Source organism: Oncorhynchus gorbuscha, linkage group LG01 (genome assembly GCF_021184085.1).
Source record: "Oncorhynchus gorbuscha isolate QuinsamMale2020 ecotype Even-year linkage group LG01, OgorEven_v1.0, whole genome shotgun sequence".
NCBI classification, from domain to species: Eukaryota; Metazoa; Chordata; class Actinopteri; order Salmoniformes; family Salmonidae; genus Oncorhynchus; species Oncorhynchus gorbuscha.
Genome location: NC_060173.1, coordinates 79,821,182 through 79,837,278, shown reverse-complemented (window position 1 = coordinate 79,837,278; position 16,097 = coordinate 79,821,182). Strand labels below are relative to the sequence as shown.

General features: G+C 41.5%; 1 long non-coding RNA gene across 1 annotated transcript; it reads left to right on the top strand.

Moving 5' to 3' along the window:
- Positions 1 to 2,957: 2,957 nt before the first annotated feature.
- Positions 2,958 to 13,255, top strand: LOC124018662. Its single transcript, XR_006835659.1, has 3 exons — positions 2,958 to 3,089; positions 12,687 to 12,770; positions 13,233 to 13,255. It is a non-coding gene; the product is annotated as an uncharacterized LOC124018662 (long non-coding RNA).
- Positions 13,256 to 16,097: the final 2,842 nt, after the last annotated feature.

Here is a 16,097-nt window from a genome sequence, read left to right as displayed (position 1 = left end):
GTGTCTCAATTCCAGGCAAGCTAGGTGTGCCCTGCTTTTCACCTGGTTTAACTTGTCGCTCTCCTACCGACCGGGATCCAAGAACATCAAGCCGGATGTGCTTTCACGCCGATATAGCCCTGTGACTACACCCTCGGACGCCACGACCATCCATCCCACCTCGTGCCTGGCGACGACACTTGGCTGGGGAATAGGAAAGCAGGTCCGTGAGGCGCAGCGTTCCCAGCCAAACCCCGGGGAGAGGGGGGAGGGACAGATAACCAGATGTTTGTTTCTGACGCTGTCTACCCCTCGAACCTGGAGTGGCCACACTCATCCAGGTTTACCTGCCACCCAGGCTCCCATCGGACCCTGGGCTTTGTGCAGCAATGCTTTTGGTGGCCTACCATGGTGCCGGATGTCTTCACGTTCGTCTCCACACCCACCTGCACGATCTGTGCGCAGAACAAGACTCCTTGGCAAGCTCCGACAGGTCTCTTTCAACCACTGTCTGTCCCTCACCGTCCCTTGTCTCACATATCCCTGGACTTCATCATGTGTCTCCCCCGTCTGATGTCCAAACTACTGCCATACTGACAGTAGTGAACCGGTTTTCCAAAGCCGCTCATTTCACTCGTTTCCCCAAGCTACCGTCTGCCAAAGAGATGGCCCAGCTCATGGTGCAGCACGTCCTCCGCATCCATGGACTCCCGGTGGACATAGTCTCCGACCGGGGTCCTCAGTTCTCGTCTCGAGTTTGGAAGGTGTTCTGCACTCTCATTTGGTCGTCGGCCAGCCTGCCATCCGGATTCCACCCTCAGCCCAATGGCCAGTCGGCACAAGTCATTCAAGACCTGGAGACGACTCACTGCCTTGTTTCCGTCAACCCCACCACCTGGAGCCAGCAACTCATGTGGGTTGACTACGCCCGCAACACCCTCCCCTGCATTGCCACCAGGCTCCCACCTTTTGAGTGTTCCCTTGGTTATCAGCCCAAGCTCTTCGCGAAGCAAGAAGAAGAGGTCAGCATACCCTTGCTCCAGATGTTTGTCCACCGCTCTCACCATACCTAGAAGAGAGCCCGGCAGCTCCTCTCAAGACCACCTCCAGGTATCGACAACAAGTGTATCGCCACAGGACCCCGGCTCCCCAGTATCGTCTCAGGAGGGTATGGCTGTCCATCCGAAATCTGCACCTCCTGGTGGAGTCCTGCAAACTTTCCCCATTTTATTGGCCCTTTCCCCATCTCCAAGATTATTAGCCCCTCTGCTGTTCGTCTTCTGTTTCCCCATACCCTCCGTATACATCTCACTTTTCATGTGTGTAGGATTAAACCATAACCCTCCCAGCCAACCTCTCACAGCCCTTTCCCACCCATCTCCCCTGTCTCATTGACAGCCAACCGGCGTACATGGTGAGGCGCCTCCTGAAGGTTGACTGGGAGGGTTATGGCCCAGAGAGGTGCTGGGTCCCTGCTAGGGACATCCTCATTGCTGACCCCTAGAGGGGGGGTACCGTCACCCTCTGATCTGTTTCACCTGTCCTTGGGATTATCTCCACACCCTGCCAGGTGTCGCCCATCTTCACCATTATCCCCAGTGTATTTATACCTGTGTTCTCTGTTTGTCTGTTGCCAGTTAATTTTGTTTTGTCAAGCCTACCAGCGTTTTACCCTTGCTCCTGTCTTTCTCTATTTCCTGTTTTCTTGTTTTCCCAGTTTTGACCATTCTGCCTGCCCTGAGCCTGCCTGCTGTTCTCTACCTTTCGGACTTTACTCTGTATTACTGACCTCTGCCTGCCCATGACCTGTTGTTTGGACTGCCCCCCTGTTTTTGCAATAAACTTTTGTTACTTCGAAACTTTCTGCATCAGGGTCTTCTCCTAAGCCTTGACATTAGTTGCCACTACAGAATGGCATCTCACTGAAATGAACTGCTCTTAAAGGCTACACTGAATTGCAATGCTGAGGTGTGTTTCCTCTTGTTTCTCCAGTCACTTTGAGTTTACTCCCTGCTCTGCTTCATGCTATCTGACCAGTGCTCTGGGATTTTCAGATTTGTCCAGTTCAAAGATGGATGTACAACCAGACAGAGACATACATATTCAGATGTAAGAAATATACAAGCACATGCACATAATACAAATACATATGCAAATTCCCACTTAGACACACAGGCACAAGACGCACAGGCACAGACAGACACACACAGACCCGCACACACACTCATTTGCACAGAGCGGCTTGTGTCAAATCCTCTGCAAAGACGCTCTAATAGCAAAGTAAATCGTCCGAGAAAAATCAATTTACAAAATTGCTTGAATTCTTGCAGGCATGTTTCATTGTCATTAAGGGATCACAGAGAGGGGAGAGGATGAAATTAATGTATCCCATTGCTTAGGGGGGCAAGTGCAAAGCTAGCACTACTGCCTCCAAGGGCATATTCATTTTACTCTCTTTCCCTGTGTCTTGTGGTAATGCTCCCCTTTTCTCTCCCTCTCTTTTTCACTCTATTAATAGTAACCCTTAAATGATGAAGGAATGTTAAGAAACTCATCTACATAAAGAGTATGGGTAGAAGCATTGGGGCAAATCCATGCCAGCATGATCCAAAAATATTGTGGGTATCTCCAATTGTTCTCTCAATTTTCACATAACTTAATTGGGAGGAAAATGGTTGCTTTTTACAATTTTAACACTTTTTTAAAAATCATGATGAATGTGGCCATTTTAGTTTTTAGACCCATGCATGATGTGTCTTGCCCCACGTTTGAAACCCTGATTATGTATTGGTACACTTATTTATTTGAGGAATTATAGCCTCATCCCAAGAGCTCAAGACATATTATTGGTCTGGTTCGCTGGTTTATGAGAAATCCCCCATACTTTGTGGGATATGCCCATCTTTGAAACACGCTTGAAATAAAGACGACCTGGAACGTGCCCAGAATTTTGTGTTGACACTGACATTATGTGACAGTGCGTCGTGAAGAATTAGGATAGACGTGGCTAGGAGAAGTGTGGAAAGGCAGGGAAGATGGCGGAAGCGGAGGTTCTGTTTAGAACTGGTGAATCATCAAGTGTAGATGAGAGTGAGAAGGAATCGATTACAGTAAGTTTCTATCCAACCATTTTATGGGAGTAAAGTACATGTTGGATAAAAAATGTCAGGACAGGCCTGATGGAAATATAACATGTTTTCGGAAACTTTCTACATTAATTGTGCAAAAAAAAGTCTGGAGACGCTTTTATGCACAATATTGATATAATAACATCATATCAAAATTGAACTTGGAGTCATGCGATGACATGTTGTGTGGTCCTCCTACAACGACTCATCGGGAAAGCTTGCAGTTTATTAGGTTACAGATGACATAATTTATTATGAACTTCGCAAGGTGGTGAAAGAACTAGGTTGATGAGCTTGATGCTCCTTCACAATAAATATTGAGGGTCTTATTCTGGACATGATAATCAATGCTTGGCTACCGTTTGACAAATAAAAATAATCTTGCTATTTTGCCCATAATAATAATGTCATCATGTAGGCTAGGCTATACGTGCACTAGCCAACAGCAAGCAACATCAGGAGAGTTGACAATGCAAACCCATTTTATCAGCCTTCTATCTGTAACAACTCAATTTGAAGGTGGGAAAAAAATGTGAATATTAAAAAAAAAGAAACAAGATAAGTAAAGGAGTGGTGGAATCTAGTAAACCCAAGCCTAGTTATGGCTATTTCTTTGTCCGAGTGAGGGCTTTGGACCGATGGAGTTACTTTTGAGATCTGTATATCATCTTGAGGAAAATCATAGATGTGTTGGATGAGGTGGTAGCAGTGAGAATAACAAGAAGTGGGCAAAAAAAAATGTGTGTGTGTTTGCCGGAGCAGAAGGAGCGTGATTTGCAACTCAAAAAGATATAGGTTTGGAATGTGTCATTTGTGGATCTTTAAAGCAGGGTGCCTATCAAGGGGGTTATCTCTGGGGTGGCGCTAGAAGTTAATGCAAAGGATTTAACCAAAGAAGTAGTACATCTTTTAGAATACACCAATTCTGCTAGACGATTTAGAACAAGATAATCTTTTGCAAGAGCTAGCTAAATAACTAGCTAAGTAGATCGCATTTGCTGGCTAGATTGATAGTTAACTTCAATAGCTAGCAAACATTTGTTGCCAGTTCGCTAGCTAATATGACAGAGTTTCCATAAAATGTGTTTAATTTAGGGGGGCTGAGCACACTAACTAGCTAGCTTCTTGCCTAACCTTAGCAAACTCAGGTACATTCTCTAGCTAGGTAGCTGGCACGTTAGCTAGCTTGCATCCTTTGTCAGCACACTAACATGAGTGGTTACAATTTTAAGACTAACTTACTAGCTAGGTAGCTAACTAGCTAGTTTATTAGCAAACATTGTGATAACTAGCTAACCCCTTTCATCTGTGGTGGCTATCCCTGTTAGCAAGTAATGTCAAGCATTTGCATTTGCAGATATTATTATTATTAGCTAGCAGTGGATAACATAACTAGCTAAGCCTAAATTGTACAAATCATGATAATGATGATATTAGGGTGTTTACTCTATGAAAGATTGACATAAATGAATCTTTTCTCTGCCACAGATTCCCATAAATCTAATCACATTTTATTTGTGACATGCTTCGTAAACAACAGGTGTAGACTGAAAGGGAAATGCTTACTAAAGGGCCCTTGCCAAAAATGCAGAGAACAAAAATAGAGAAATTATATAAAAGTAAAACATGTAATAATAAAAGTAATAATAAATACACAGTGAGTAACGATAACTTGGCTTAAGATCTTAAGACTCCAGGCTGAACAAGAAATAAATAGATGAAGACACAGAAAGAGACAATGAGATCCTATATTGTATTATAAATAGTTCTTCTGTCTGACAACCCCTGTTCATCTGAATTAGCTATACCTATGAGACAGATTTGAGTCGTTGCAATTAAAACAGTTTGCCCAATGTACCCTTCTATTAAGTTACATTTTGTTCTTACTATGTATTGCATGTTTATGAGGACACTATATGCTGTTAGAACTGTTTGTGACACCTTAATAAATGGACAGAAGAGTTCCAATGTCTTCAAAGATATATTTTCATCAGCTATAAATGTTAGTAACTCATTTGCTGATGGTCAGTGGATTGCAACTTTCAAATAGTGTATCATTTGAGCAATTATAAATGGTAACTCAGTTCTGAATGTTAATATGTGTGTGAATTTAAAATAAATGTCAGTGCATTCGAAAAGTATTCAGACCCCTTGACTTTTTTCCACATTTTGTTACATTACAGCCTTATTCTAAAATAGATGGAATACTTTTCGACCCCCATCAATCTACAACCATCAAACAGTTAAAAACAATGGGTTTGCACATTTGTTACAAATGAAAACCAGAAATACTTTATTAATAATTAACATAAGTATTCAAAGCCTTTGCTATGAGACTCAAAATTGAGTTCAGGTGCTTCCTGTTTCCATTGATCATTCTTGATTTTTCTACAACTTTATTGGAGTCCACCTGTGGTAAATTAAAATGATTGGAGAGACCTTTATATATAATGTCCCACTGTTCACTGTTCACAGTTCACGTCAGAACAAAAGTCAAGTCATGAGGTCGAAGGATTTGTCCGTAGAACTCCGAGACAGGATTGTGTCGAAGCACAGATCTGGGTAAGGGTACTAAAACATGTCTGCAGCATTGAAGGTCCCCAAGGACTCAGTGGCCTCCATCATTCTTAAATGGAAGAAGTCTTGGAACCACCCAGACTCTTCCTAGAGCTCTTCCAAACTGAGCAATCGGGGAGAAGGATCTTGGTCGGTTATCGAGGTGACCAAGTACCCGATGGTCACTCTGACAGAGCTCCAAAGTTCCTCTGTGGAGATGGGAGAAACTTCCAGAAGGACAACCATCTCTGCAGTTCTCCACCAATCAGACCTTTATGGTAGAGTGGCCAGACGGAAGCCACTCCTCAGTAAAAGGCACATGACAGCTCGCTTGGAGTTTTCCGAAAGGAACCTGAAGGACTCTCAGACCATGAGAATGTAACGTCGTTCTTCGTTTGTAGAAAGAGAGTCGGACCGAAATGCAGCGTGGTTGTTACTCATGATCTTTAATGAAGGATCGCGATACATGAACATAACTTATACAAATACAAAAACAACAAACGGAACGTGAAACCTATTACAGCCTATCTGGTGAACACTACACAGAAACAGGAACAATCACCCACGAAATACAAAGCGAAACCAGACTACCTAAATACAGTTCCCAATCAGAGACAACAAGAATCACCTGACTGATTGAGAACCGCCTCTGGCAGCCAAGCCCATACAACACCCCTACTCAGCCGCAATCCCAATAATACAAAAACCCCAATACGAAATACAACAACATAAACCCATGTCACACCCTGGCCTGACCAAATAATTAAAGAAAACACAAAATACTAAAACCAAGGCGTGACAGAGAAGCAATATTCTCTGGTCTGATGAAACCAAGATTGAACTCTTTGGCCTGAATGAATCGCTGTCATCAAGGCAAAAGGTGGTTAATTAGAAATCTCAAATACAAGATATATTGTTTAACATTTGTTTGTTTACTACATGATTCCGTACGTGTTTTTTCATAGTTTTAATTTCTTCACTATTATTCTGCAATGTAAAAAAAAAATATAGAAAAAAAAGAAACCCTTAAAAGAGTAGGTGTGTCCAATGTTTTGACTGGTCCTGTACATTGGCAGTAGAATAGCCTTACTAAGGAGCTCAGTGACTTTCAACATGGAACCGACATAGGATTCCACCTTTCCAACAAGTCAGTTCGTCAAATTTCTGCCTGGCTAGAGATGCCCCGGTTAACTGTAAGTGCTGTTATTGTGCCAGTGACTGGAACGAATTGCAAAATATCTCTGAAGCTGGAGTCTTACATCTCCCTCTCTAACTTTAAGCATCAACTGTCAGAGCAGTTTACCGATCACTGCACCTGTACACAGCCAATCTGGAAATAGCACACCCAACTACTTCATCCTCATATTATTACTTACCCTCTTGCTCTTTTGCACCCCAGTATCTTTACTTGTGCATCATCATCTGAACATCTATCACTCCAGGATTAATGCTAAATTGTAATTATTTTGACCTCTATGGCCTATTTATTGCCTTACCTCCCTGCTCTTCTACATTTGCACACACTGTACATAGATTTTAGATTTTTCATTTCTATTGTGTTATAGCCTGGACGTTTGTTTATGTGTAACTCTGTGTTGTTGATTTTTGCTTTATCTTGGCCAGGTCACAGTTGTAAATGAGAACTTCTTCTCAACTGGCCAACCTGGTTAAATAAAGGTGCATTTTAAAATAAGAATCAGAACAAGCTCACAGAATGGGACTGTTGAGTGCTGAAGCACGTAGCACTTAAAAATAGTCTGTCCTCTTTTGCAACACTCATTGCCAAGTTCCAAACTGCCTCTGGATGCAAATGTAGCAAAATAACTGTTCATCGGGAGCATCATGAAATGGGTTTCCTTGGCCGACCAACTGCACATAAGCCTAAGATCACCATGCGCAATACCAAGTGTTGGCTGAAGTGGCATAAAGCTCACCACCATTGGACTCTGGAGCAGTGGAAACACGTTCTCTGGAGTGATCACGCTTCATCATCTGGCAGTCCGACTACAAATCTGGGTTTGGCAGAAGCCAGGAAAACGTGACCTGCACCAATGCATGGTGCCAACTGTAAAGTTTGGTGGAGGAGGCATAATGGTCTTGGGCTGTTTTGCATGGGTCAAGCTAGGCAATATCAGTGCGAGCCAGGACGAATCGCCCAACATCAGTGCCTGACCTCACTAATGCTCTTGTGACGGAATGGAAGCAAGTTCCAGCAGCCATATTCCAACATCTAGTGGAAAGCCTTCCCAGAAGAGTAAAGGTTGTATAGCAGCAAAGGGGGGGGGACCAACTCCATTTTAATGCCTACGATTTTGGAATGAGATGTTCGACAAGCAGTTACCGCATACTTTTGGTCATGTATTGTGTGACTTTGAATATATACTGTATATATACAGTACCTCTCCCATTGGCATTCCTGTTTCTTCTGTAGATGTTTTAACCATGTATTGCTACTATAGTGTCATCAAAGGAGTTTCAGAGATAGCCGGTATATGAATGTTGTCTGATGTTAGCAAGTTTCTCATTAATAAAATTGATAATTTCTTCAAAAGTACCAGAGAGCACACTCTGGAATTGTGATGTGTTTTCAAGGGTATATTGTTCCAAACAATGTCTGTAGTTAAGCAAAATCAAAAAGGGTACTTTTGAGATATTAATAATAATATGTTTTAATGTTGAATGAATTCACATGAAATATATATTTCAGACGAATGTGCACACTATAAGGAGTATAATGACACCAAGATGTTTTCTGCGTCATGTACGGTTCACGGATCATAGGGTCTTACAGGAGGCATGTATAGGTCTAACGAGGGCCTCGTGATTTTCAACCCCAAAAATTGTGATACAAATGTTAAAGTCTCACATAAAAATTTGTGATATCAAAGATATTTTCTGGTTTTGCTGGCATGGAATCACCAAATGGTTCTCAGTCAATCAAAAGGAAATATATATTCATTCACTTCTGCTGCTGACCAGACAGTTGACCAGACATTGCCATTGGAAAGTATTCTGACCACTTGACTTTTTCCACATTTTGTTACATTAGAGCCTTATTCTAAATAAGATTAAATAGTTTTAATGACAAAGTAAAAACTTTTAAACTGAAATATCACATTTTCATAAGTATTCAGCCCCTTCAGACCCTTCAGACTCAGTACTTTGTTGAAGCACCTTTGGGAGTGATTCTTGGGTATGACACTACAAGCTTGGCACACTTTTAACAATGTTGCGGTCATGTTGTGTTGCTACCAAGCTGTGTTTTCACGTGTTGCTGCCATGCTCTGTTGTCGTTTTAGGTCTCTCTTTGTGTAGTGCTGTGGTGTCTCTCTTGTTATGATGTGTGTTTTGTTTTTATTTTGAATCTCAGCCCCCTGTCCCCACAGTAGGCCTTTTGCCTTTTGGTAGGTCGTCACAGTAAACACGAATTTGTTCTTAATTAACTGACTTCCCTAGTTAAATAAAGGTTCAATAAAATAAAATAAAAATGTAATCGATTTTAGAATGAGGCTGTAACGTAATAAAATGTGGAAAAAGTCATTGTGTTATGAAGATTAAACAGCTTCAGGTAAAGACTTCCTTGGCTCTGTGCTCTGCTACGGTAACACAAAGCATCCTCAGAGTACTGACTGCAGCAGCATTACGAGGTATTGTGTATGTGCGAGTTTCTCTGCGTAGCATTGAGAATAGTTTCACTTTTTGAAAGTGCCACCAGACATGCTGTCATTCTCATTCAAAACCCGTGCTATGGGGTTTGACACAAAACAGCTTCAAATGTATGAATTGCAGAGTTTTTATAACCATTCTAAGCAGCCATTAAATGATTTATTTTTTTTCAATTTAGATTTTTTTTTTCAATTTATTCGGAACTATTAAGAGAAGAAATGCAGCAACACAAACAGACCCAAGGTTGAGCAACCAACCTCCCATCCACCCACATCCACATCCACTGCCATCAAACTCATTAACTCAACATGATTTAATACAAACCAAAAGCATGTACGTACACCACCACTGACTGAAGGAGCGAGCCTCAACTTCCTACTTCCTCTGTTTCATAACCAATGCTTAATTTAGATCTGTCTCTCTCGTTTCGCTCTGGTAATTAGCCCATGAAATACGTCAGGCTCACATGAGTGGCCAGATATTGGATTCGTCCCAAACTGCACCCTAATCACTACTTTTGGGCTCTCGTCAAATAGTAGTGCACTACAAAGGGAATAGAGTGCCATTTGGGACGAAGGCATTGTTAAGAACGACCAGTCCTTGAGCAGAACTCCTGTGAAACCATCTGTTCCTGCATGTACAGTCACTCTGCCATTGCTCAAACACCACCCTAAAGTACCACAGAGATCTACGAAGGGAGAACCACTCCAGCTTTAAACCAGTCAAAGCTCTGAGGAACACAACATATGCTAATTATGTAACATTGTGTTAGGCTTTGACTGATGCTTTTTCCAGTAACATACAAACACTTGTAGTAATATCCTGCAGTCAAATTACCTTGTGGAATGTTATTAATATTTCTTTGAACGTCATTAATAAAATAAATATCTCAAAACACCTACCGAAAATCTGTTTTTATGACAAACAATCTTGTTATATTTCAGTCTTCTGTGATGTACACTGAACAAACACATACACTACCGTTCAAAAGTTTGGGGCCATTTAGAAATGTCCTTGTTTTTGAAAGAAAAGCAACATTTTTGTCCATCAAAATAGATCAGAAAAATAATAACCAAATCGATCAGAAATACAGTCTAGACATTGTTAATGTAATGACTATAGTAGCTGGAAACTGCAGATTTTTTTATGGAATATCTACATAGGTGTACAGAGGCCCATTACAGCAACCACCACTTCTGTGTTCCAATGGCACGTTGTGTTAGCTAATCCAAGTTTAATTATTTTAAAAGGCTAACTGATCATTAGAAAACCCTTTTGCAATTATGTTAGCACAACAGAAAACTGTTGTTCTGATTAAAGAAGCAATAAAACGGGCCTTTTTTAGACTAGTTGAGTATCTGGAGCATAAGCATTTGTGGGTTAGATTACAGGCTCAAAATGGCCAGAAACAAATAACTTTCTTCTGAAACTCGTCAGTGTATTCTTGTTCTGAGAATTGAAGGCTATTCCATGCAAGAAATTGCCAAGAAACCAAAGATATCGTACAACGCTGTGCACTACTCCCTTCACAGAACAGTGCAAACTGTCTCTAACCAGAATAGAATGAAGAGTAGGAAGCCCCGGTGCACAACTGAGCAAGAGGACAAGTACATTAGAGTGTCTAGTTTGAGAAACTGACACCTCACAAGTCCTCAACTAGCAGCATCATTAAATAGTACCTGTAAAACACCAGTCTCAACATCAACAGTGAAGAGGCCACTGTCCAGAGTCTGTGTTCTTTTGCCCATCTTAATCTTTTATTTTTATTGGCCAGTCTGAGACATGGCTTTTTCTTTACAACTCTGCCTAGAACTCTGCCACTGGTTTCAACTGTACCAGGCAGATAGCAGAAAGTGTCTACTGTATGCGAGTGGTTTGCTGATGTCAACATTTTGAACAGTGTGCCGCATGGTGGCGGGGAGGTTATGGTATGGGCAGGCATAAGCTACGGACAATAAACACAATTGTATTTTATTTGCAAGCAATTTAAATGCACAGAGAAACCGTGAAGAGGTCCTGAGGCCCATTGTCGTGCCATTCATCCGCCGCCATAACCTCATGTTTCAGCATAAAAATGTATGGCCTCATGTCACAAGAACCTATACACATTTACAGGAAGAAGAACATATCCTAGTTGCATACTCACCAGACATGTCACACATTGAGCATGTTTGGGATGCTCTGGATTGACATGTACAACAGTTCGTTCCAGCAACTTCATTAAAACAAATATATATATACTTTAACTTTTTACCCCAATTTCGTGAAATCTGATTAGTAGTTTCAGTCTTCTCCCATCGCTGCACCTCCCTGGTCTGTAGTGAAGCCTCTAGCACTGCAAAGCATTGCCTTAGACCACTGTGCCATTCGGGAGAGCTATCCAGCAACTTCGTAGAGCCATTTAAGGGGAGTGGGACAACATTCCACAGGCCACAATCAACAGCCTGATCACCTCTCGCACTGCATGAGGTTAATGGTGGTCACACCAGATACTGATACTGACTGGTTTTCTGAACCACGCCCTTACCTTTTTTTTAAACTTATCTGTGACCAACCGATGCATATCTGTATTCCCACTCATGTGAAATCCATAGATTATGGCCTAATTTATTTATTTCAATTGACTGATTTCCCTATATGAACTGTAACTCAGCTGACATATGGAATTGTTTTAAGAAGGTCACACCATGGATCATTTAGCAATTTGATTTTGAATTGTAAGACCCCTTAAGGATTCCACAAAATACATTTAAAAAATATATTAGATTAAGTATTGAATTTGGCCTTTGCTACTGCTTTACTACTATAGCCCAAAGAAACACATTGATTAACACATTCATGAATGACAAAAAAATACAGTAAAATAATACATTATAAGTAATGAGGTTTTGAAGTGTCTCTCCTATATCTAGGAGATATAAGAAAACTCAGGAATGGTGCCAGAGGAGATTCCTGCCGTTTTAAGGGCTCCTAACCAATTGTGCTATTTTGTGGGGGGTTTTCGAATTGTTTGTAACTTATGTTGTCCATAATGTTTCGGCCACCATCTCATATGACCGAAAAGAGTTTCTGGATATGAGAACAGCTATCGATCACCTCAAACTGGACAAAGGTTTTTTCTTTAACGAGTCAGACACAAAGGATTTACTGCTGGTACTGAACCAGGACCAAATCCTTGTCATTCGCGTGAAGAAGAGATGCCGATACAGGGGACGCAGGTGCCTTGTAAGAATTCGTCGCCAATACCATCTGTCCTATTGGCCAACATGCAATAATTGGAGTATAAACTGTATGAGCTCTGTTCGAGACTATCCTACCAACGGGACATTAAAAACTCTAATATCTTATCTTTCACAGAGTCTTGGTTGAACGATGACATGGATAATATACAGTTGGCCGGAGTTTTTTCCGTGCATCGGCAAGTCAGAACTCCTACCTATGGTAAGACATGGGGTTGTGGGCTGTGTCTATTTGTCAATCACAGATGGTGTGCGAAATCTAATATTAAGTCAATCTATAGGTTTTGCTCATCTGAGGTAGAGTATCTCATGAAAAGCTGTAGACCACAGAGCTTTGATCTATATTTTCCGTAGCTGTCTATTTACAACCACAAACCACGTCTGGCACTCAACGAGCTGTATAAGGCTATAAGTAAACAAGAAAATGCTCTTCCAGAGTTGCTGCTAGTAACCGGGGACTTTAATACTTGGTATAAAGTACTTAAGTACAAAATACTTTTACTTCACTACACTCCTGAAGAAAACAATGTACGTTTTACTCCATACATTTTCCCTTACACCCAAAAGTACTCGTTACATTTTGAATGTTTAGCAGGACAGGAAAATGGTCTAATTCAGACACTTATCAAGAGTGTGCTCCCTGTCACGTGTGCTCCCTCTCCAGTCTCTAGGTCACCAGGCTCTCGTTATGATGCACACCTGTCACCATCGTTATGGGCACCTGCGTGTCGTCAGACTCACCTGGACTCCGTCACTTCCCTATACATGTCACTCCCTTTGGTTCCTTCCCTAGGCGTCATTGTTTCTGTTTCTTTTCTGTGTGCTGTTATTGTTTCTTGTTTTGGATTATGTTTATTTTATTAAAACATTGACTCCCTGAACGTTCTTCCCGACCCACAGCGCATATCGCTACAGAACATCCCTGGTCATCCCTACTGCCTCTGATCTGGTGGACTCACTAAACACATGCTTCATTTGTAGATGATGTCTAAGAGTTGGAGTGTGCCCCTGGCTATAAATTAATTCATTTAAACTAGAACATGTGGCCATCTGGTTTGTTTAATATAAAGAATTTGAAATAATTTATACTCATACTTTTACTTTTTTTAGCAATTCAATTTACTTTGGATTCTTAAGTATATTTACCAGAAAATACTTTTAGACTTTTACTCAAGTAGTATTTTACTGGGTGACTTTCACTTTTACTTGAGTCATTTTCTATTAAGGTATCTTTACTTTTACTCAAGAATGACAATTGAGTGCATTTTCCACCACTGACTAATGCAGGTAAACATAAATCCATTTTTACCGATTTTCTACCAGCATGTCACATGTGCAACCACAGGAATAACAACACTAGACCACCTTTACTCCAAACACAAAGACATGCACCAAGCTCTCCCTCACCGGCCATTTGGCAGATCTAACCATAATTCTATCCTCATGATTCCTGCTTACAAGCAAAAACTAAAGCAGGAAGTATCAGTGACTTGCTAAATACGGAAGTAGTCAGATGACACAGATGCTAAGCTACATGACTGTTTTGCCAGCACAGACTGGAATAAGTACATCAAAAACATTGTCCCCACAGTGATCGTATGTACCCCAACCAGAAGCCTTGGATTACAGGCAACATTCTCACTGAGCTAAAGGCTAGAGCAGCTGCTTTCAAGGAGTAGGGCTCTACCCCGGATGCTTATAAGAAATCCCGCTATGCCCTCCGACGAAGCATCAAACAGGCAAAGCATCAGTACCGGACTAAGATGAAATCCTATTACACCGGCTCCAATGCTAATCGGCTGTGGCAGGGCTTGTAAACAATTACGGGCTACAAAGGGAAGCCCAACGGTGAGCTGACCAATGACACAAGCCTAACAGATGAGCTAAATGACTTCTAAGCGTGCTTCGAGGCAAGCAACATTGAAGCGTGCATGAGAGCACCAGCTGTTCTGGACGAGTGTGTGATCACCCTTTTCGTAGCCGATGTGAGTAACACCTTTAAACAGGTCAACATTCACAAGGCCGCGGGGCCAGTGTCACGTTGGTATAAATGGATCTGGAGACAGGCGCAGGAATGCGCAATATGGGTTGTTATTTCACCAAATTACGGTGTGCCGTGTCTGGGTACGGGGACGAATACCAAACAAACACGTAACAAGACACATGGTTGAACCCCCAACAAAAGTGTGTGAATTTGAATAAATAACACACGCACACATTGATTAACACATGGGACAGGACCTGTAATCACCTGCGCAATCCACATTGGCACGAAAGCCAAAACACACAGCACAGGTACTCACACTCAAACGGACATAGTAACAATAATGGACAGCCCAATGGAAACCAAAGGGAACACTTATACATGTACTAATCAGTTGAAATAGGGGACAGGTGTGCATAATGACAGCCAGACGGATTACCAAGACGGGTACTCCGAGCATTCACTGACTAACTGGCAAGTGTCTTCACTGACATTTTCAACCTGTACTTGACTTAATCTGTAATACCTACATGTGTCAAGCAGAAAGCCATAGTCCCTGCACAGATTGTTATCAGACTCAAGTTACAATTGCTGGTAAACCCTCAAACGCATGTAGTTTTCAAGTTACAATTGCTGGTAAACCCTCAAATGCATGTAGTTTTCAAATGCAGGTAGCCTAGTGCTTAGAGCGTTGGACTTGTAACCGTAAAGGTTGCAAGATCAAATCCCCGAGCTGACAAGGTAAAAATCTGTTATTCTGCCCCTGAACAAGGCAGAACAAAACACTGTTCCTAGTCTGTCATTGAAAATAAGATTTTATTTATTTATTTTACCTTTATTTAACTAGGCAAATTCTTATTTCAATGGCGGCCTAGGAACAGTGGGTTAACTGTCTTGTTCAGGGGCAGAACATCAGCTTTTATGCATAAAAAAAATAGTTTTTACCTTGTCAGCTCAGGGATTCGATCTTGCAACTCTAACCACTAGGCTACCTGCCTAAAATAAGAATTTGTACTTAACTGACTTACCTAGTTAAATAAAGGTTCAACAAAAATTTTATAAAACTTGACTTTTTCAGCGGAGCAAATCTTTTCAACTACACCCCCCCCCCCCCCAAACTAAAAAATCACAGCATCCCCACCCCCAAACCTCTTCCTTTGGCTATGTCTAGCTTCAACTAGCTTAAATTGACGCAGCAGGTTTTTTTAACAGCTGAAGCAAGTCACACAATTGTTCTTCATGGAAATTGAATGGCCTCTTCGCCTCTTCCTCTCTGCTGAAACTAGTGAGCGAAACAGTGCCCCTCTGTCTTACTATATGTAGCCCATGTATGTGATGCTGTCTGGCCAGAAAAGGTATGGCATGCAATACTCCTTTTGTCCAGACAGCATCAGACACATGGTCTACACATAAGGAGAGAGAGGGGCGTTGTTCCGCTCAATCAGATGCCTTATCTCAGATTGATGCGTCTTTCTGTCGGCGAGCATCTTCTTCAAATAAATGATCAATATTTCAATATTTTATTTGGAAGGGCAAGGAGGTATG